Source organism: Arachis ipaensis, chromosome B05 (assembly GCF_000816755.2).
Source record: "Arachis ipaensis cultivar K30076 chromosome B05, Araip1.1, whole genome shotgun sequence".
In the NCBI taxonomy this organism is placed as follows: Eukaryota; Viridiplantae; Streptophyta; class Magnoliopsida; order Fabales; family Fabaceae; genus Arachis; species Arachis ipaensis.
In genome coordinates, this window is record NC_029789.2 from 118,538,596 (window position 1) to 118,563,203 (window position 24,608).

At 37.3% G+C, this 24,608-nt stretch overlaps 1 long non-coding RNA gene and 1 pseudogene across 1 annotated transcript; both read left to right on the forward strand.

The window, feature by feature from the left end:
* LOC110262972 lies at positions 7,031 to 7,436 on the forward strand. The gene is made up of 2 exons (XR_002347983.1): positions 7,031 to 7,136; positions 7,329 to 7,436. It is a non-coding gene; the product is annotated as an uncharacterized LOC110262972 (long non-coding RNA).
* LOC110272088 lies at positions 20,589 to 23,356 on the forward strand (annotated as a pseudogene).

The window sequence follows — 24,608 nt, forward strand, 5'->3', positions numbered from 1 at the left end:
GAGTGAAGTATTGACCAAATTTTTTTTTAATTGTCAGTAGCACTACACCTGAACCTGACCTCCAAATCATTGCGGTTCGAGAAGAAACTTGTTCTCAACCTTTGGAAATGTGAGTTTTTCAATATGCGGATTTTGATTTCTCAGAACCTATTCTAATTATTCAACATTAACTTCTTCATTGTTTACATTCCTTAGAGCTCCTATTGCAGTGTCTCTTCCGAGTTCTCTTAAGGAAGAGCTAATAAAAGATGACTTTACCTATGACCCTTCCAAATTCCAAACACAAGAAGCTTCTGTTACTGAGTAAGTTGCACATAAAATTCTTACTATTAGATTTAATGGTATAAGATAATAATTTTGGGTCATTATTCAACTCTTTTCTGTTTAATGCAGCAACCCTTCGAAACTGCAACAGCAACCGTGCCAAGAAGCTCCAGCAGTAGATCAATCGAAAGAACAAGCACACATTGATGGGTAAGTTTTATTACTTGTTCAGATTTGTGTAAATTTCAGTTCATTACATGCTCTATTTGTGGTTCATCAGAATCCAAAAATCAATTATTTTCTATTTGTTACAGCTGCCCTCTGGAACTCAAAAAGCAGGCCGTCAAGGAATCTTCTCTGAGGAAGGCAGAGCCAAAACCTCCGTTGAATGTGTAATTTTAATTAATATCATTTTTATTAGCTTTTGTGTTATATGGTATACTGCTTTTCCTGATTGCTTGAAACTTTCCTCTGTCATCTTGTAGTGATGCTCGTCCTAGGCAATGGGACGATGATGCACCTTCATTCAGCCTTGGGATAAGTCCTCTAGCATCTCAACCAAGTGCCTCCTCTCAACCGACAGTGAGTCAACTCGAAATATTGGCAGACAAGATGGTAGATGTTGGGTGGCGGCAGCATTAAAATTTGCTGACGCAACAAGTGCTGAGCCGAGCCACACAGTCGCTGAAAAGTACAAAACTCCAGAGAAAGAGAAAGAAATAACGGAGGAGTTGATGGAGAAATGTTATCATTGGATGACATAGGTTAAAGAAACCAAAGATAATTCCAACAAATATGATACCATATTCGTCTTGAATCATGAAGCAAATTTCGAGGGGCTTAGACATCATTTCATGTCTCTAATGCCCGAACAACATGTGGAAAGCACAGTAAATTCTTTTCCTATTGTGTTAACATTAATAATTTTTCTAAAGACTCTTATACCGTATATCTCATAAATTTTCTTCCTATAGGTGGTCACTGCACATAACATGATTCTCAACCAAATAAAAGGTTGCCGATTTCAAGAACAAATATATTGTGTGCCGCTGGATATTATGGTAAGCCAAATTTTATATTCCCTGCTGATTGATGTTTATCGCGTTTTGTTCAAAACATGAATGGAGTTCTGTTTACTGGAGTTCTTTATGTTGATTAATTTGATTGTCAAGTGTTCAGTTGAGTCATTTTGCATGCAAAAAATATTTTTCTTAATGATTGAATATTTATCATATTTTATTCAGCACATGATTGGTATTCAATTCAGTGGAAATGCTCATTTTGATTCACCTTATTTTTATGTGTTTTGTTGAGTTCTTTTGCATACAGAAAAGTTTTTCTTGATGATTGAATGTTTATCACGTTTTATTCAACTTATGAATTGTGTTCGGTTCAGTGGTGTTGGCCATTTAAATTCACTTGCTTGGTTCATTTGTGTTAAATAATTTGGTTTATTTGTGTTAAATAATTTGGTTCATTTCTGATTTAACTGAGGTTTATTTTACAATATGCTGGGAAACTGATGAGCGGATAATTTATACGCTTTTTGGCATTGTTTTTACATAGTTTTTAGTATGATTTAGTTAGTTTTTAGTAGATTTTTATTAGTTTTTAATTAAAAATCATATTTCTGGACTTAACTATGAGTTTGTGTATTTTTCTGTGATTTCAGGTACTTTCTGGCTGAAATTGAGGGACTTGAGCAAAAATCAGATTCAGAGGGTGAAGAAGGACTGCAGATGCTGTTGGATTCTAACCTCCCTACACTCAAAGTGGATTTTCTGGAGCTACAAAAATCCAAATGGCGCGCTCTCAATTGCCTTGGAAAGTAGACATCTAGGGCTTTCTAGCCATATATAATAGTCCATACTTTTCTCGAAGATAAATGACGCAAACTGGTGTTCAATGCCAGCTTCCTGCCCTGTTCTGGAGTTAAACGCTAGAAACAGGTTACAACCTGGCGTTTAACTCCAAACACAGCCTAGGCACGTGTAAAGCTCAAGTCTCAGCCCCATCACACACTAAGTGGGCCCCGGAAGTGGATTTCTGCACTATCTATCATAGTTTACTCATTTTCTGTAAACCTGGGTTACTAGTTTAGTATTTAAACAACTTTTAGAGATTTATTTTGCACCTCATGACATTTTCATGTTATACATTGTATCTCTACGGCATGAGTCTCTAAACTCCATGATTGGGGGTGAGGAGCTCTGCTGCGTTTCGATGAATTAATGCAACTACTTCTGTTTTCTATTCAATCACGCTTGTTAATGTTCTAAGATACTCGCTTGTGCTTAACCATGATGAATGTGATGATCCGTGACACTCATCATTATTCTCAACCTATGAATGCGTTCCTTACAACCACTTCCGTTCTACCTTAGATTGAGTGTGTATCTCTTAGCCTCTTGGTTCATGATCAGAGTTTTCGTGGTATAGGCTAGGATTATTGGCGGCCATTCCTGAGATCCGGAAAGTCTAAACCTTGTCTGTGGTATTCCGAGTAGGATCTGGGATAGGATGATTGTGACGAGCTTCAAACTCACGAGTGCTGGGCGTAGTGACAGACGCAAAAGGATCAATGGATCCTATTCCAACATGAGTGAGAACCAACAGATGATTAGCCGTGCGGTGACAGCGCATTTGGACCATTTTCACTGAGAAGACGGATGGTAGCCATTGACAACGGTGATCCACCAACATACAGCTTGCCATGGAAAGAGACCTGCATGCGTGAAGAAGAAGACGGTAGAAAAGCAGAGATTCAGAAGACAGAGCATCTCCAAAACCTCAATCTGTTCTCCATTACTGCATAACAAGTATTATTTATTTTACGCTATTTACTCTTCATAAATATAACCACTCTTATCATTGATTTCCTGACTAAGAATTACAAAATAGCCATAGCTTGCTTCAAGCCGACAATCTCCGTGGGATCGACCCTTACTCACGTAAGGTATTACTTGGACGACCCAGTGCACTTGCTGGTTAGTGGTACGAGTTGTGAAAAGTGTGATTTACAATTCGTGCACCAAGTTTTTGGCGCCGTTGCCGAGGATTGTTCGAGTTTGGACAGCTGACGGTTTATTTTGTTGCTTAGATTAGGAAAAATTTATCTTTTTAGTTTAGAGTCACAAAAATTGCGTCTTCTATTATTGTTTTTGGTTGAAATTTTTTTTTAAATCCTTATTTTCTCTTTTAAATTTTTCGAAAATTTTTATAAACTAATAATTGAGTTTTTCTGTTTGAGTTTAGTTTCATATTTTAAGTTTGGTGTCAATTGCATGTTTTTATTTTCTTTTAAATTTTCGAATTTGTGTTCATTGTTCTTTCTTAGTCTTCAAGTTGTTCTTGCTATTTTTCTTGTTTGATCTTTAGTTTTTCCTGTTCTGTGTATTTTCTTGTTTTTCTTGTGCGTTTTCAAATCATCAGCATAAAAAAATTTATATACATTAAATACCTTTTTTTAAAACACTTTAAATTTATAGCTCAGTTGGCTAGAGCGTTGTGCTTATGTTCTTAGTAATTGGGTATCTTCCTTTTAAAACTTTTTCAAAAATAATTTTTCTTTGATTAAATCTTGTGTCAAACTTTTAAGTTTGGTGTTCTCTTGTTATTTTTCGTTAATTTTCGAAAATTTATTTTTAGTTTTCTAAAAGTTTTAAGTTTGGTGTTCTTTGTGTTTTTATTTTCTTAAAAATTTCCAAAAATTGTTCTTGGTGTTCATCTTGATCTTCAAAGTGTTCTTGGTGTTCATCTTGACATTCAAAGTTTTCTTACTCGTTTTCTTTATTTTGATCTAAAAATTTTAAGTTTGGTGTCAGTTTATTGTTTTTCTCTTTCCTCATTGAATTCAAAAATATCTTTTCCCTTTATTTTAATTGATTTTTCGAATTTTCCTTTTAAAATTCAGATTTTATTTTAAAATTTTTATTTTATCTTATCTTAAGTTTTAAAATTTCAAAATTCAAATCTTTTTCAAAAAAATCATATCTTTTTCAAAAACTTATCTTATCTTATTTCAAATTTCAAATTTCAAATTTCAAAATTTAATTTTCAAATTTAAAATTTAATTTTCAAAACTTTTTAATTTAAATTCCTTATCTTCTCTTACCTAGCTTATCTTATCTTTTCTAATCTCAAATCTTAAAATCAAATCTTTTTCATATCTTTTCTTTTTTTTATTTTATTTTATTTTCTTACAAGTATCTTTAATTTTAAGACATATCTTTTTCAAAACTTCCTAACCAATTTCTCTCCATTTTTTTTCGAAAATCCTCACCCACATCTTTTTCAAATCTTTTTAATTAATTAAATTAGTTTTCAATTTTCTTTTATTTCTTTTTCTTCAAATTTTCGAAATTATACTCAATTTTTCATTTATTTCATTTTATTTTATTTTAATTTCGGTTTTCAAAAAAAAATATTTTATTTGCAATCCGTATCATCTCCCTTTCTCCATCATGGACAAAAGTGGAAATGAACAGTTCAGAAGGACTCTAGGGTCATATGCTAACCCCATTACTGCTGCATACGGGAGTAGTATCTGTATACCTCCTATCATATGGGCTTACAGAAAGAGCTCAGATATCTCTAGACTACTCAGCTGGTGGATCTATACACATGAGAAACACTATTGAAGAGGCTCAAGAGCTTATTGATATAGTTGCTAGAAATCAGCATCTGTACATAAGTAGTGGGTCCTCCATAAAAAAAGAAGCCAAAGCAGTGTCTACTGAACTTGGTCCTCTAGAACAAGTTGCTGAACTCAATCAACAATTGTGTTTTCTAACAAAACAGCTAGCAGAATTCAAGGAGATGCTACAAGACACTAAAAATTCTAATAAAAATGTGGAAGCACAATTGAATCAGACAAAACAGCAGTTATCAAAGCAGATAACAGAAGAGTGCCAGGCAGTTCAATTAAGAAGTGGGAAAACATTAAATACCTCACTTCAGAGCAGCAAAAAGCCAAGAAAAGAACAACTGACAGAGGATGAGCAAAATATTATCCAAAATCCCTCTGAGTACAGTAAGAGCCCAGAGAGGAATAACTCTGGCGTTCAAACGCCAGAAAAGGATGCAAGGTTGGCGTTTAACGCCCAACCCACGCGCAGTTCTGGCATTTAAACGCCAGAAACAGGTAAGGAGCTGGCGTCAAACGCCCAATGGAAGCTCAATTCTGGCATTCAAACGCCAGAAACAGGTAAGAAGTTGGTGTCCAACGCCAATCCAGCTTCTAACCTTGGCATTCAAACGCCAGTGAGGGATCAGACACACACAAGTGCTGATAGCAACCCCTCTAAAAAGACTTCTCCAACCACCTCTGTAGGAAATAAACCTGTAGCAACTAAGGTTGAGTAATACAAAGCCAAGATGCCTTATCCTCAAAAACTCTGCCAAGAGGAGCAGGATAAGCAATTTGCCTGCTTTGCAGACTATCTCAGGACTCTTGAAATAAAGATTCTGTTTACAGAAGCACTTGAGCAAATACCCTCTTATACCAAGTTCATGAAAGAGATCTTGAGTCATAAGAAGGATTGGAGAGAAACTGAAAGAGTTCTCCTCACTGAAGAATGCAGTGCAGTCATTCTGAAAAGCTTCCCAGAAAAGCTTAAAGATCCCGGGAGCTTTATGATACCATGCATATTAGAGGGTAATTGCACCAAGACAGCTTTATGTGATCTTGGGGCAAGTATTAACCTAATACCTGCATCCACTATCAGAAAGCTTGGTTTAACTGAAGAAGTCAAACCAACCCAGATATGTCTCTAACTTGCTTATGGCTCCATTAAATACCCATCAGGCGTGATTGAAGACATGATTGTCAGGGTTGGGCCATTCGCCTTTCCCACTGACTTTGTAGTGCTGGAAATGGAGGAGCACAAGAGTGCTACTCTTATTCTAGGAAGACCTTTCCTAGCAACTGGACGAACTCTCATTGATGTCCAAAAGGGGGAAGTAACCCTAAGAGTCAATGAAGATGAGTTAAGTTAAATGCTGTCAAAGCCATGCAGCATCCAGACACACCAAAAGACTGCATGAAAGTTGATCTTATTGACTCTTTAGTAGAGGAGATCAACATGGCTGAGAGTCTCGAATCAGAGCTGGAAGACATCTTTAAAGATGTTCAGCCTGATCTGGAGGATTCAGAAGAATTGAAAGAGCCTCTGAAACTTTCTCAGGAAGAGGAGAAACCTCCTAAACCTGAGCTCAAACCACTACCACCATCCCTGAAGTATGCATTTCTAGGAGAAGGTAACACTAGTTATCATAACCGAACCGGTAATCAACCCGGTCATATGACCGGGTCACTGGGTTACTGGTTCAACCGATGGGTCACTGATTCACCCGGTTAACCCGGTCATAACTAAAAAAATATAAAATTATATAAATAAAATTGAAATAATGTCTTAAAACTTAAAATTTGAGTCTTACAAACATTAATAATCAAATATCAAGTCTTAAACATAACTAAAAATGCAGCAACCAGCAACCAAAAATACAGCAACCAGCAACTAAAATACAGCAACCAGCAACCAAAAATACAGCAACCAATAGCAACCAGCAACTAAAAATACAGTAACATTTCCACAATTCAGCAGATTTTAACTAGCAACAATAAAACAGTTAACTAATATACCAACCAGCAACCACCAGGCACCAACAATACAATTCAAGAACAATTTTAACTAAAATTCGATCAGTTTCAACAACTACTCTAAAAAATCAAATTTATCAACAAATTCCATAACAATAGGTCAATAGCAGAGGCACTGACCTGAGGGAGCAGAGGCACTGAGGTAGAAGATGAATTGTTGCTGAGCTTTCTGACGGCGAGGTGAGGGGAGAAGCAGTGACGGCCGGGAGAAGTAACGACGCTGCAGAGAGTGACCTCGTCTGATGAGGGTTCGGCGATATGAGGCACCCACAAACCACAGAAGCAAAAGCAACGAAGTAGAAGCAGAAGAAGCACAACCCACAAACGACCAATATAACAACGAACACGGCAAGGTGAGGGGAGAAGCAGTGACGGCAGGGAGAAGTGACGCCGCCGCGGAGAGTGACGACGCCGCGGAGAGTGATGACGCCGCGGAGAGTGACGACGACGTTTGGCGGTGACTGATGAGGCCGATTGATGAATTTGTTTTTGGTCTCAGACACTCAACTCTCAACACTCAAGAGATCTGTCTCAGTCTCTCAGATCAGATGCCATTAGGGAGATGTGAGTGAGGCAATGGGGGAAGGGTGGATAGCCTAGGGTTCATTGATTTTAGATTCAACGAAAAGGGGGGAGGGGGGAATGTTTGACGATGCCATTTAAAAGAAACCCAAAAAAAAATACACAGACCCGGACCGGGTCAAATCACCTGGCCGGGTCACCGATTTTCATCAAACCCGTCGGGTTGAACCGGGTTTTGCCGGGTCAATTTCATCTCCGGTTCAATGTGTGGCTCGGCCCGGTTAAGTGACCGGGTGACCAGGTTTTCGGTCGAACCGGCCGGGTCGAGCCGGGTCTGATAACTATACTTTTCGGTGATCATAAGCTCTGCTTTAAATCCACTGGAAGAGGAAGCACTACTTCAAGTGCTAAGGACACACAAGACAGCTCTTGGGTGGTCCATAAGTGATCTTAAGGGCATCAGCCCCGCAAGATGCATGCACAAAATCCTATTGAAGGACAATGCTAAGCCAGTGGTTCAACCACAGAGGCGGCTAAATCCAGCCATGAAGGAAGTAGTGCAAAAAAAGGTCACCAAGTTACTGGAGGCTGGGATTATTTATCCTATTTCTGATAGCCCCTGGGTGAGCCCTGTCCAAGTTGTTCCCAAGAAAGGAGGCATGACAGTGGTTCATAATGAAAAAAATGAACTGGTTCCTACAAGAACAGTTACAGGGTGGCGTATGTGTATTGATTACAGAAGGCTCAATACAGCCACCAGGAAGGATCACTTTCCTTTATCATTCATAGACCAGATGCTAGAAAGACTAGCAGGTCATGAATACTACTGCTTTTTGGATGGCTATTCAGTTTACAACCAAATTACAGTAGATCCTCAGGACCAAGAGAAAACAGCATTCACATGTCCTTCTGGAGTGTTTGCCTACAGAAGGATGCCTTTTGGTCTGTGCAATGCACCTGCAACCTTTCAGAGGTGCATACTCTCTATCTTCTCTGATATGGTAGAGAAATTTTTGGAAGTCTTCATGGATGACTTCTCAGTATTTGGAGACTCATTTAGCTCCTGTCTTAACCATCTAGCACTTGTTCTGAAAAGATGCCAAGAGACTAACCTGGTTTTAAATTGGGAAAAATGTCACTTTATGGTGACTGATGGAATTGTCCTTGGACATAAAATTTTAAACAAGGGAATAGAGGTGGATCAAGCTAAGGTAGAGGTAATTGAAAAATTACCACCACCCACCAATGTTAAGGCAATCAGAAGCTTTCTGGGGCATGCAGGATTCTATAGGAGGTTTATAAAGGATTTTCAAAAATCGCAAAACCTCTGAGCAATCTGCTAGCTGCTGACACGCCATTTGTGTTTAACACAGAGTGTCTGCAGGTGTTTGAAACTCTGAAAGCTAAGCTGGTCACAGCACCAGTTATTTCTGCACCAGATTGGACATTACCTTTGGAACTAATGTGTGATGCCAGTGACCATGCCATTGGTGCAGTATTGGGATAGAGGCATAACAAGCTTCTCTATGTCATTTATTATGCTAGCCATGTTTTAAATGATGCCCAGAAAAATTACACAACCACAGAAAAAGAGCTGCTTGCAGTGGTTTATGCCATTGACAAGTTTAGATCATACTTAGTAGGATCAAAAGTGATTGTGTACACTGACCATGCTGCTCTTAAATATCTACTCACAAAGCATGATTCAAAGCCCAGGCTCATAAGATGGGTGTTACTTCTGCAAGAGTTTGATATAGAAATAAGAGATAGAAAAGGGACAGAGAATCAAGTAGCCGATCACCTGTCCCGGATAGAACCAGTAGTAGGAGCATCCCTCCCTCCTACTGAGATATCTGAAACCTTTCCGGATGAGCAATTGTTTGCTATTCAGGAAGCTCTGTGGGTTGCAGACATTGCAAACTATAAGACTCAAGGTTCTCCTTCTGTAACCATGGAGAGGAAGCATGAAAAGCTTCTCTCAATACAGAGTCAAACAAAACCCCCACATTCAAACTCTAAGTTTGGTGTTGGGAGGCCACAACCAAACTCTAAGTTTGGTGTTGAGAGGCCCCAACCCTGCTCTGATTATCTGTGAGGCTCCATGAGAGCTCACTGTCAAGTTATTGACATTAAAGAAGCGCTTGTTGGGAGGCAACCCAATGTTATTTAACTATATCTAGTTATTTTCCATTGCTATTTTATGTTTTCTTTAGGTTGATGATCATGTGAAGTCACAAAAACAACTGAAAAATCAAAAACAGAATGAAAAGCAGCATTAAAAATAGCTCACCCTGGAGGAAGAGCTTACTGGCGTTTAAACGCCAATAAGAAGCATCAGACTGGCGTTTAACGCCAGAAAGAAGCATCAAGCTAGCGTTAAACGCCAGAAACAAGCACCAGACTGGCGTTTAACGCCAGAACAGAGCATCAAGTTGGCGTTTAACACCAATAAAGGGAGAAAAACTGGCGTTTAACACCAGAAACAAGCAGCAGTCTGGCGTTAAACGCTAGGATTGCACTCTAAGGGCGTTTTGCACGCCTCAATGGAGCAGGGATGCTAAGTCCTTGACCCCTCAGGATCTGTGGACCCCACAGGATCCCCACCTACCCCATCCTCTTCTCCATACTCTCTTCACCACTTACATCCATCCATCATAAACCCCTCATACACACTATCACCCTCCCTTGACCGAACCCACCACACATCTCCATCTCCTCCTTTCTTTCTTCTTTTACTCGAGGACGAGCAAACATTTTAAGTTTGGTCTGGAAAAAGCCCCGCTTTTTAATTTTCCATAACCATATGGCACCTTCCATGAGAATAGAGAAGATCAAAGAGCTATGAGGAAGGAGCAACAAAGGCAAGGAAGAGACATAGAGGAGCTCAAGAGCACCATTGGTTCTTCAAGAGGAAGAAGATGCCACCCTTACTAAGGTGGACCCGTTCCTTAATCTCCTTGTCTAATTATTTTTTCTGTTTTCGCTCTCTGTGCTTTATGTTTATTTATGTTTGTGTCTTTCTTACATAATCATTAGTGTCTAGTGTCTATGCCTTAAAGATATGAATGTCCTATGAATCCATCACCGTTCTTAAATGAAAAATGTTTTTAATCACAAAAGAACAAGAAGTACATGATTTTGAATTCATCCTTGAAATTAGTTTAATTATTTTGATGTGGTGACAATACTTTTTGTTTTCTGAATGAATGCTTGAATAGTGGATATGTCTTTTGAATTTGTTGTTTATGAATGTTAAAATTGTTGGCTCTTGAAAGAATGAGGAAAAAGGAGAAATGTTATTTGATAATCTGAAAAATCATAAAAATGATTCTTGAAGCAAGAAAAAGCAGTAAAGAACAAAGCTTGCAGAAAAAAATGTGAAAAAAAGAAAAAAAATATAAAGAAAAAGAAAAAGCAAGCAGAAAAAGCCAATAGCCCTTAAAACCAAAAGACAATGGTAATAAAAAGGATCCAAGGCTTTGAGCATCAGTGGATAGGAGGGCCCAAAAAAAATAAAATCCTGGCCTAAGTGGCTAAACCAAGCTGTCCCTAACCATGTGCTTGTGGCGTGAAGGTGTCAAGCCAAAAGCTTGAGACTGAGCAGTTAAAGTCGAGGTCCAAAGCAAAAAAAAGAGTGTGCTTAAGAACCCTGGACACCTCTAATTGGGGACTTTAGCAAAGCTGAGTCACAATCTGAGAAGGTTCACCCAGTTATGTGTCTGGGGCATTTATGTATCCGGTGGTAATACTGGAAAACAAAGTGCTTAGGGCTACGGCCAAGACTCATAAAGTAGCTGTGTTCAAGAATCAACATACTGAACTAGGAGAATCAATAACACTATCTGAATTCTGAGTTCCTATAGATGCCAATCATTTTGAACTTCAATGGATAAAGTGAGATGCCAAAACTATTCAAGAGGCAAAAAGCTACTAGTCCCGCTCATCTGATTGGAGCTAAGTTTCATTGATATTTTGAAATTTATAGTATATTCTCTTCTTTTTATCCTATTTGATTTTTAGTGGCTTGGGGACAAGCAACAATTTAAGTTTGGTGTTGTGATGAGCTTTTTGGCATTGTTTTTACATAGTTTTTAGTATGATTTAGTTAGTTTTTAGTAGATTTTTATTAGTTTTTAATTAAAAATCACATTTCTAGACTTTACTATGAGTTTGTTTGTTTTTCTGTGATTTCAGGTACTTTTTGGCTGAAATTGAGGGACTTGAGCAAAAATCTGAAACAAAGGCTGAAGAAGGACTGCAGATGCTGTTGGATTCTGACCTCCTTTACAACCTGGCGTTTAACTCCAAAAACAGTCTAGGCACGTGTAAAGCTCAAGTCTCAGCCCCATCACACACCAAGTGGGCCCCGGAAGTGGATTTCTGCACTATCTATCATAGTTTACTCATTTTCTGTAAACCTAGGTTACTAGTTTAGTATTTAAATAACTTTTAGAGATTTATTTTGCACCTCATGACATTTTCACGTTATACATTGTATCTCTACGGCATGAGTCTCTAAACTCCATGATTGGGGTTGAGGAGCTCTGCTGTGTTTCGATGAATTAATGCAATTACTTCTGTTTTCTATTCAATCACGCTTGTTGCTGTTCTAAGATACTCGCTTGTGCTTAACCGTGATGAATGTGATGATCCATGACACTCATCATCATTCTCAACCTATGAACGCGTGCCTGACAACCACTTCCATTCTACCTTAGATTGAGTGTGTATCTCTTAGCCTCTTGGTTCATGATCAGAGTCTTCGTGGTATAGGCTAAGATTATTGGCGGCCAATCCTGAGATCCAGAAAGTCTAAACCTTGTCTGTGGTATTTCGAGTAGGATCTGGGATGGGATGACTGTGACGAGCTTCAAACTCACGAGATCTGGGCGTAGTGACAGACGCAAAAGGATTAATGGATCCTATTCTAACATGAGTGAGAACCGACAGATGATTAGCCGTGCGGTGACAGCGCATTTGGACCATTTTCACTGAGAGGATGGATGGTAGCCATTGACAATGGTGATCCACCAACATACAGCTTGCCATGGAAGGAGACCTGCGTGCGTGAAGAAGAAGACAGTAGGAAAGCAGAGATTCAGAAGACAGAGCATCTCCAAAACCTCAATCTGTTCTCTATTACTGCATAACAAGTATTATTTATTTTATGCTATTTACTCTTCATAAATATAATCACTCTTATCATTGATTTCCTGACTAAGAATTACAAAACAGCCATAGCTTGCTTCAAGCCGACAATCTCCGTGGGATCGACCCTTACTCACGTAAGGTATTACTTGGACAACCCAGTGCACTTGCTGGTTAGTGGTACGAGTTGTGAAAAGTGTGATTTACAATTCGTGCACCAGAAACCATGGCGAGAAATACACTGATCCAAAGACCAACAAGGCCTACCGGTTCGATATCGATCAATATGCCCACCACCACCGTTTTCTTGACAAAAGAAAACTCACATCGCATCCATTTGTAAGTTGTGATTTCTAAAAATTCTTTGGTAATTCTCTCGTTTGCTATCATTTCGACTAAAATATTATATGATTTTCTCAAACTTCAGCTGTTTGTACCGATTTACAATGGAGGACACTGGTGGTTGTGGATTGCCGATGTCTAGAAAAAGGCATTCTATGTTCTTGACCCTGTGAACAAGATGAAAAAAAGAAATACCTGACTTGAGAATTAAACTGAACAAATTTGTTGTAAGTTATTTAAATCATACATATTTTGTTGTAAATGATTCAAACATGAGTAGAATTCGGTTCATTAGAGTTGGTGATTTACATTAAGTTCATCCTTAAGTGTTCAGTTGAGTTCTTTTGCATGTAGAAATGTTTTCCTTGTTGATTGAATGTTTATCTTGTTTTATTCAAATCATGATTGTTGGTCGGTTCAGTGGAGTTGCTGATTTTGATTTACCTCATTTTTATGTGTTCACTTGAGTTCTTTTGTATGCACAAAATGTTTCTCTTACTGATTGAATGTTTATCACGTTTTATTCAAAATATGAACAAAGTTCGATTCATTGAAGTTGCTAATTTTTATTCACGTTTTGTATCCCTTTCAGGGATTAATAGTCTCCCAGATGAGGGTTTACACTGGGGCGGAACCCTTAATGGAGGACGGAAAGGGAGAAGAAGCAGAGTATATCATGCTGAATGGTCAACGTACAAGGTAAAAATCTTTCTCGTCTATAGTGTTATTTTTAATGTGTTTTATTTTGTATACTATTAATCGTATTTTATTTAATTCTTACTTAACTATGATTGTACAATATATGTCATGAAATGGCTTGAAACAATTGATCCTCAAAAGATCAAAAGCAGGAAGAGGTATCAATATAAAGCTTGGACACAAGTAAGTAGCTTCTAAATTAATGAAATTCTTTCATTTCTTATTTTAGTAGGGTTCATTTCTTATGTAACTAATTCTTTTCAATTGAATTGTAGGAAGAAATCGATGCCATCAGGTGCGAATACGGTCCAAACATTCTGTTGCACAAAATGAACAAAATCAAAGACCAAGTGATTCAGGCATCAGAAGCAATAAGACTCCTGAAGCCATCTGCTGCCCTCTCCAGCCCTTTTTGTAAATTCACATATGGGGATTTTGATAGTAAATAGGATATACTTTGTTGGACTGGATGTAATTAACAATATTTTGTTTAACTTGTTTAAAAAAGCAAACACTGCTTCTTTGAATGTATATATGTGAATATTAATGTAAATGTTGATGTATATATCTAATGTTAATATTAATGTATATATCTGATTCAAGATGGATTAATCCTTGTTCTGTCAGTCTGAGATGTTAATCTATATACCTGTTGGAACTGTCTGGCTGCTGTTTTGTTCCAGGTTCACAGTGAATGGAATCAGGGTATTTATCAAAACATTAAGAATCCCAAAAATACAATGAACTGAAACTAATACACTGTATGAACCAAAAAAGTGCATATATTGATAGCAGAGAGCTAATTTTTAAAAAATGTTTCTATTAGTATTTAGTTCCAGAAAACACCTGAACTCTTTGACATAACAGAATAAAGTGACAATTCAATAAACAAAAAAGTGACTATTCAATAAAGAATTTCAGAAAGCTAATAATATCAAACACAAAAAAGTGACTATTAAATAAATACCAACACCAGTCAGATATTAATCCTCCTAAAACTTCAGTGAACCGAAATTTGCTCATACATGAATGGAAATTTATGTTAATAAAAACTGAAACTCCTATAATCCTCTTTGGGATAATTCATATCCGGTGCATTGTAAAAGCTAGAGCTTGACTGAATCGTTGATCCGCGATCTAAAAGGTTCAACTGCAAAAGACATAATAAATTGTATATTAGCAAAAATGCAGAAATGAATTTTTCCATAACCGAAAGCAAAACAATTTTACCTCGCTTGGAGCTGTCTTTTTCTTTTTCTTTGTGGCGTTTGAGATCTTTTTTTCCAGGTTTGATCCAAGTCTGTTCTTCGGCCGGCCTCTTGTTCTGACACATGGAGGGCTTTGAAGGTCGTTCATGTCGCTCAACGTCGCTTCTTCGTGGGATAACAAACTTTTTCCTTTGCTTCTCGCTTGATATTCTTGCATCTCGGCCATGACATTGTCAAACGCACGGTGCAGAATTCCGGTCAGCTCCTCGGACTCTGAGGCAAATTCGCAAATATTGTGGGATCGAAACACCAAATCGTTGAATCTCTTGCTTCTCGACTCCAATAGAGGCTCGTCTTGGCCGTTCTTGATGTGTGTGTGCTTTCTCTTTATGTTCTTGCTCCAGCGCTCCAGTATGTATTTTGGTGCCACATTATCTACTCACTCGAAGCTTAGGACGCTCAGGGAATGGTGGCACAGTATGCCCCTTAACTCAAACAGCAGGCACTGGCACTTTACCTCTCGTGATATTGCGTCGTAGGTGACGAAAAACTTGTTGAATATGGAGTTGGAAACCTACTCCATTACTTCGTATATTGTGAAACCTAGGGTGGAATTCTTTGATCTTGTGATGTAATTCACCTTTCCTCTAAATTGTCCTTGAACTTTCCTAAACTTCTCGTGGGTATACACGTGCTGAAACTGTGCCTCCATTGATGATTTTATTGCGCATGATATCACAGTGTGAAAATCTGCAGCGTCGAATTCTCTCTCTCTTTGCTTTCTGCTTGCTAGGCTTGTCGTATTGCTTCACGAATTGACTCAGGGAGCTGTTGCGTGTGATGAACTTGTTGAAAAATGCATACATGCTCTTGCTCCTTTGTGTGCTTCTCATCCCGGCCCAGAAATGGTGATCCAGGTAAACTAGAATCCATATATGGCGATCTCGTACAGCTCTGCAGAATGAACCGAACCAATGAGCTGTGTTAAACTGAAATATGTGCATGTTTTGACCCAAAAGGTAACGGCATAAAAATAATTCAAATTAAAACCTCGGTTACCTGAGAGCCACTTGTTGTCTCCGAGGCCGTACTTTGTGAGGAATCGTTCCAGTTTCTGTCGAATGCGTCTTTTGTGAACGAGTTCCAAATGACGTGGCTCATCTCTTGTTTGATTTCTTCGTGTTGCTTGTAGCCGTTTAGTTTGTTTGGGATCTTCTTCATGATGTGCCAGATGCACCAATGGTGAATTATTGTTGGCATGCATATCTCGATGGCCCTTTGCATCGATGCGCATTGGTCGGTAAGAATGCCTTTTGGTGCCTTCCCTCCTATGTAATGGAGCCAACACTCGAATAGCCATTTGAATGACTGGATATCCTTGTTTTTCGTCAGGGCGCATCCGAGAAGTGTCGACTAACCATGGTGATTCACGCCCATAAAAGAACCAAAAACTAGATTGTACCTGCATAAGACACTCTCACAAAGTGATGAACTGAAATTTGTCGACTTGGTGAACGTAAAGACTTAATTTGGGTGAACTGATTACCTGTTTGTGTTGTACGCGGTGTCGAATGAAACCACGTCTCCGAAATACTCGCATGCCGCCCTGCTTCTTGCATCATCCCAGAATGCATGTTTGATGTTGTGATCGCCTTTGAGGTTGAGCTCGAAAAAGAAATTTTGGTTCTTCTCTTTCATTCTTAATAGGTACTTCCTGAATTCTTTGGCATCATCTTGTTTGGAGACATTCCGTACTTCCCGTGTGATATAATTCCTCACGTCTTTTTCTATAAAACTTAGTTCCCTGTGACTGCTGGATGCTACTACGAATGATTGGTAAGTTTTGCTCGGTTTGATTCCGGCTTCCTCGTTGGTTTCGATGGTACGACTCACGAACATGCTTAGCTCCCTGTGTTGTTTGAGCATCTCTGTCCGGTCTGGACAGCAGAGGTGTGAGTGATTCAGAACGACTTTGGAAACTATCCAGAGACTGACGTCCTTCAATATATGTATGCATATCCTGGCTGGATAGTTTATGCCAGCTGGGGGATTTGTCTTCAGAGTAGGAGATATCTTGGATTTCCACCTCCCCTCTCTGCTGCATATGATTACTTGATTCTTAATCATGTCTCCTTCCGAGTCGTGTTCCTTATTTTGGTAGAAAAATTGGCAAGTTTGGAATAATTTTTGTAGAACTTTTTGGCTTCTTCAAGTGTCTTGAAAATCATCCTGACCTTTAAGACAAATTGTTCATCCACAACACACCTGGTTTGCAGAGTGAGCCGAACATGTTATTATGGTGAAACAATTGTATAGAACTAAATGAATGGAATATTATCCATTATATAAATTCAAATATAAATAGCTTTCTGCATAATAAACTGAACATGTCATTATGGTGAAACAATTGTATAGTGCTAAATGAATGGAACATTATCCATTATATAAAATCAAATTCAAATAGTTTTCTGCATAATGAACCAAACACGTACTCATGGTGAAACAATTTTATAGTACTGAATAAATGCAACATTATCCATTATATAAAATCAAATTCAAACAACTTTTTGTAGAATGAACCGAACACGTATAAATGGTGAAACAATTATATAGTACTGAATGAACGAAACATGATCCATTATATAAAATCAAGTTCAAACAGCTTTCTGCATAATGAACCGAACACGTATTCATGGTGAAACAATTGTATAATATTGAATGAATGAAACATAATCCAATATATAAAATCAAATTCGAAAGAACTGTGTCTACAATTTAGAGATTTTCAATTCAATTCAGAATACATGCATCCATTCAATTCAATTCAATTCAATTCAAATTAGCAATTACATTCCATTCAATTCGATTCAAAATTGACTAATTCGAACCTCGTCCGCTTGATTTGTTTTAGAAGAATAATCCAAATTACTTTCATTCAACTGATTTGAAGTTGAATCATTCATTGTTTCGATTCAGAAGTGCAGATTGAAGAAGAAAATGAAGAAGAATAGAAAGAAGATAAATGCAACGTAAGCAGATTGAAAGAAGAAAACGAAGAAGATGAACGCGACCAGAGGAGAACAATGAAGCTTATTACGTTGAAGGCAATGCAGATCGATAAGGAAAAACGCGAGCGGAGAAAAACTAGGAGAGTAGAAGGTTTAGGTTGCAGTAAAGAAGATTTACGTTATATGTAGCACGTGTATCACAAACGAGTGAGGGGGTGGGGGAGGCGCGTCTGTTAAAAGTTGCTTGGATAACTTGGATGCATTTTTTACATGGATGTAGAGCATTATTGTCTTTTACATGGATACAAAACATTATTATAAATATAAATATAATTTGAAAATTGATCTAACAGTTTGCTCAAATATTTTAAAGTTCTAGAGTCACTACTAGAAAACTAGTTATTACAGATGGATATTTCCAACAAATTTTATCCCACGGAAATACAGATAGAATTTGTGAGGGATTTTTGTTGGAAACCAAAAAAATGAATTAGCATAAATTACAGACGGAAAAGAGAATCCATCGATAATTCTGTCGAAAAAATTAATTTTTTTCCGTGGGAAATAGTTACCGACGAAAAATTCGTCTGTAATTAAATAAACAAAAATGCTGTGTTTTATTAAATTATTACAGACAAAAAATTTATCTGTATTTTAAAATATTCCATCGGAAATACTGAGTTAAACCTAACTCTACCCCTACCCTCTGGAGCTTCACACTCCAAACGAGCTTCACAGTTATCTTCCTCATCATCTAGCTCCATTCTCCTCAGCACCTTCATCGACCGCATTCTTCATCCGAATCATCACTGCCACAATTACCATCATCAACACCTTTGGGACTTCTATCACTCTCGTCGTCGTCAATCATCGCTGTTTCCCGTGCTATCCCTTCTCTTCCCCTCTTTTACGAAGACAAACCCTAATCCTTCTTTAGCGACTTTTTCTTCTCTTCAAACCCAACACCGATGGTGAGTATTTGAATTTTCTATGATATTTTCTTCCAGTTTTTTATTCAATGAAATTCCATTATTACAATGTAATTTTCATGTCGTGTTAGTTTAATTGCTGCTTGATTTTATTTTTGACTTGGGATTAAGCTAGCATTTGCCTTTGTTTTTGTGATTTATTTGGTTGCTGTGATGAATTTTTAATTTAATCAAAGCATTTGGAATGATGCACGTAAGCTGTTTGATGAAAAGTCTCGGAAACAAAATGGGTTATTCCAAGTTCTTTTGGAATTGCTCCCATAAGATATAATGTTCTTTGGGGGATTATTTTTATCTGTGAATGCTAGAATGCAAGCTCACTTTGAGAATATTCAGACGATTTCAGATGTAATGGCACTGCCTCATGCTATGCACAAGCAGAAGAGTTGGATCTTTCTCAGCTTCTTGAGAGACTCTTACAAGGGAAGGGTCAACCAAACACTTTAACATAATCAGAGAAACTAAATTTATGGGAGAGACTCAATAAAGTGTTTTGGAAAACTAATTATTCACAATTTCTTTTTCTCTAGGTTTTACAAGAATGGCGTTGTTAGTATGGGTCACAACAATGCTTAGTTTATATACAAAGGTTCAAGTAAATATTCTAGGAAGGCATCTATATATTAATACTGCCCGAAGATTTGAAAGCTCTAGCACAACGATGAGAACAACCTTTTTTTCCATCATTTTCCCTTTTTTTTAGAGTTTATTTGTTTATAACTCTTATTATGTTGAGTATAATTGGGATGCTTTGGATATATAAGGAGTTTAAAGGAAACCAGATATCACTCTTCATAGGTCCTCTCCTGAATGGAGTGCAGGTGACAGCACAAAATCCTGAGAAAAGTGGAACATTTGTGACTAATAGAGAGCAAGTATGTCATATAAAGGTTATAGTCTATAGTTGAGGCTTTAGAATTTTTCTTGCATTTTGCTTGGTTTCACAGATGCTGTGAAACAGTTAGCTGCTGTTATTTGTTGGTTGTCTTTTTGGTGCTATGGATTTTCTATTTTATCTTGAGATTATGTTTAGGTGATGAACTTAACTCCAGGGAGAGGTGAGAAAGTATTTAAAAAATTGGAATAGTATCTCTAGTTAAAATTTAGGTGTATGCTACTCTGTTGATTGAATCAGTGCACAGGTCAATTCAACTAATTGACTTATTGTTCTTTCTTGCAATTGAACTAATATGTCATGTCAGAGTTGTTTGCGTCAATTGACCTATTTTGTTAGTTACAGATTAGAATGGAACCAAATAAAAATGGCACATTATAAGGGTTTAGGTGGAAGGTCCAAATCAGTGGTGTGTTGCAACATGGGTTAAAGAAATTTATCTGCAATACTGTTGAATTTCCCAGCCGACTTTGCTAAATCACATGTAATTTATTTAGAACTTGTAATTTTTAATTTTTTATCTTAATAGAGTCATTAAATATAAGAAAATCTCTGGTCCTCTGGTCATCAAATTAAGAATCAATATGAAGAGAGATTTGCATTATCCATGCACCTAGAATTTTTTTTATAAGGTTTGAAGCAATTAAACATCATCTGTATCCAAAGGATAACTCCACCTATGTTACACTTGCGGTACATAGCCAGTCCCAAACCCGGATAAAGGAGGAGGGTTGTGTTAGATCTTCGACAACCAACATAAAAATATAGTCGAATCCCCATGACATGAATCAAAGACATTATTGCGCTAAAGCTAGGTCATTGCCCGGAATCAACACGCTGTATGGCTCGAGTATGGTGTCAAATGAGAAAGAACCGCTGCATCGGTGTCCGGATGTAGTGTTAAATGAGCAAGAGTTCTTGTGTTTTCGTGAACGGATGAGGGTAAATAAGCTAGTTCACAAAGTAAAAGGTAAAGGTCGGAGTGATAGAAGGTTGAGATTTGGGACATGGAATATAGGCACTCTAACAGGAAAGTCCATGGAGGTGGTGAACACTATGACAAGGAGGAAGATTAACATTATGTGCCTACAAGAAACAAATGGGTTGATGCGAAGGCTAGGGAGTTAGATACTTCCGGTTTCAAACTTTGGTATACAGGAAAGGTGAAGAATAGGAATGAGGTTAGAATAATTGTGGATAAGCAGTGGAAGAAGGACGTGGTGGATGTTAAGAGGGTGGGAGATCGGATCATCTCTATCAAACTTGTGGTGGAGGGAGGTGCTTTCCATGTGATTAGCGCCTATGCACCGCAAGTGGGTTCGGACGAACAACACAAGATAAGGTCTTGGGAGGATCTAGAGAGTTTGGTTCAAGACATACCTTTAGGAGACAAGATTTTCTTAGGAGGAGATTTAAATGGCCATGTTGGGAGAGAAGTGACTGGATATGGGAGTATTCACGGAGGTCATGGGTTCGGGGTGATCAATGCCGAGGGTAAAACTATTTTGGACTTTTTCTCAACCTTTGATCTTCTCATCGCAAATACATGTTTTAAAAAGAGAGACGAACATCTTATAACCTATAAGAGTGGCATGACAAGCTCTCAAATTGACTTCTTCTTATTGAGGAGAGTCGACCGAAAATTTTGCATTAATTGTAAAATTATCCTGGGAGAGAGTTTGACAACACAACATAGGGTGCTCGTCATGGATTTTCGCGTTGAGCAAAAGTTGAGGAAAAGTCATCATACGAAGAACCCAAGGACGAAGTGGTGGCGGATGAAAGGTGAGGAACAAAGAAGCTTTCTAAGACGAGTAGGAGAAGAGGCAAAGTGGGATGGGAATGGAAGCGCGAAAGATATGTGGATGGAGATGGCAGAAGTTATTAGAAGAACAGCAAAAGAAAGCTTTGGTGAATCTAAAGGAATAGGACCACGAGACAAGGAGTCCTGGTGGTGGAATGCGAGTGTACAAGATAAGATAAAGATAAAAAGGGAGTGCTTTAAAGAGTGGTCTCTATGCTGCAACGCAGATAACTGGGAAAAATATAAGGCGGCTAAGAAAGAGACAAAAACGGCTGTAAGTGAAGCAAGAAGAAGAGAATATGAAGGTCTCTACCAGTCTTTGGGCACGAAAGAAGGAGAAAAAGGTATATATAGAATCGCAAAGAGCCATGAAAGAAGAATGAGAGATTTGGATCAGGTTAAGTGCATAAAGGATAAGGATGGAGAAGTGTTGGCTCAAGAGGAGAAGATTAATGAAAGGTGGAAGAGCTACTTCTACGAGTTATTTAATGAGGGACAGAAGACTCTTCCAAGCCTTGGTCGGTTATGCACAAGGAAAGAATTTCAAAACTTTGACTACTATCGGAGGATCTGAGACTTCGAGATAAAAAAGGCTCTAAAGCAGATGAAAAATGGCAGGGTAGTAGGACCTGATAATATTCCGATTGAGGTTTGGAAGGGTCTTGGAGAAAAAGGCATCAACTGGTTAACCAAGCTTTTTAATGAGATTTTAAGGTCAAAGAAGATGCCTGATGAGTGGAGAAAGAGCACCTTGGTACCTATCTACAAGAATAAGGGGGATATACAAAGTTGTGGAAACTATAGAGGGATCAAGCTTATGAGTCATACCATGAAGTTATGGGAAAGGGTGATAGAACGGAGGTTAAGAAAAGAGACACAAGTAACAGAAAACCAATTTGAATTTATGCCAGGCAGATCTACCACTGAAGCGATATACCTTTTAAGAAGGATGATGGAGAGGTATCGTAGTAATAAAAAGGATCTACATATGGTGTTTATTGATTTGGAAAAAGCGTATGATAAAGTTCCAAGGGAGGTCTTATGGAAGGTTTTAGAAAAGAGGAGAGTAAGGATCGCATATATTCGTGCAATTAAAGACATGTATGATGGGGCCACAACTAGTGTGAAGACTCAAGGTGGTGTGACAGAAGAATTTCCTATTGGTATAGGATTACACTAAGGATCATCCTTAAGTCCATATCTTTTCACTTTAGTCTTGGAAGTACTTACAGAGCACATCCAAGAGCCTGTGCCATGGTGCATACTTTTTGCCGATGATATCATCTTTATGGGAGAGTCAAGGGAAGACCTAAATAAGAAGTTGGAGTTATGGAGAGAAGCTCTAGAAATGTATGGTCTGCACATAAGCCGTAGCAAGACGGAATATATGGAATGTAAGTTCAGTCTGAGAAGGGAAAACCCTAATAGAAGGGAAAACCCTAAAAGTTAAAAGTTTTAAGTATCTTGGGTGTATCATACAGGATAATGGAGAGATTGAACAGGATGTAAATCATAGGATCCAAGCAGGTTGGTCAAAATGGCGGAGTGCATCTAGTTTTATATGCGACAAAAAAGTGCCTTTAAAATTTAAAGGTAAATTATATCGCACACTATAAGACCGGCTATGCTTTATGGTACGGAGTGTTGGGCGGCTAAAGGGGAGCACGAACATAAGCTGAGTGTGGTAGAGATGAAGATGTTGAGATGGATGAGTGGTCATACGCGATTGGATAAAATAAGGAACGAAGATATAAGGGAGAGAGTTGGAGTAGCACCCATTGTGGAAAAGATGGTTGAATCGCGTCTCAGGTGGTTTGGACATGTGAGAAGAAGACCGATAGAACATCCAGTCAGGAGGGTGGATGAGATGGAAGATGGACAAAGGGCAAAAGGCAGAGGAAGACCTAAGAAGACCATCCATGAAGTGGTCAAACGAGATCTACATGTAAACGGTCTCTCTGTAGACATAATATATGACAGAGCATAATAACATCGTTTGATTCATGTAACCGACCCCACTTAGTGGGATAAGATTTTGTTGTTGTTGTTGTTGTATCCAAAGGACAAAGCTTATCACGTTTGCTTTTCTTTTTTCTTTTATTTTATTATTTAATTATATATATGTTCAATAAACTTATAATTTTTTGTGTTAATAGTCATCAAATATGACTTGTATATAATATTTTTCCATAAGTATTATCCATATTTAAAAGTTGTCTTTTCTCTTTTTACTTTGCAGAGAGAATAATTTAATTTACATATACACAACTATTTGACAAAAACATATTCACAAAGTTATTAATAGTGCCACGAAGTTATCATTTAAAAGAGTTAATTATAATTTTTTTTTGTAGTGTCTTTTTAGAATACTGTATTTTTTTTAGTTGCACTGATTCATTCATATCAAGGTATTTAATGTCCAAAAATTGGAATACAAACCTGAAAACATACGCTGGGTGAGTCACTTCTTCTATATATCATAGTTTCTTATATGTCAAGACTGCTAGTATTTCTTTGCATATAAATTAGTTGTGTTCCCAACATAACATAGAGATTTGGGGTTAATATTCGTAAATTGTGATTGGGAAAAAGAAAAAATTAAGCTAGCTAGTCAATTATGGGTATGTCTAAAATGAGCTCAATATTTATGTGCTTATTGAATGTGTCATATTTATATAGACCATTAGATTTGTTTAGATTAAAATCAAAGGCTAATATAAAAGAAGAGCATTGATGGGCTCTAATAAATACAGAATATCATAGTACATAAATAAATATTTTAAATGACAATACTTTAATACACAATACTTTAAATGACAACATAATTTTTTATTCTTAAATAATTAAATATAAAATATATAAATACAAAATATTTAAATATTTTTATTTATTAAAATTAATTATTATGCAAAATTTTTTATAATATTAAAAAATTATATTAAAATAATATTTTAAACTGTAACATAAAAATATAAAATTATTAAAATTTTATTTTATATTACTTGATAAATAATTAGATTATTATATTCAAAATTTATTATTTTATATTTTTATAATATAAAAATAAT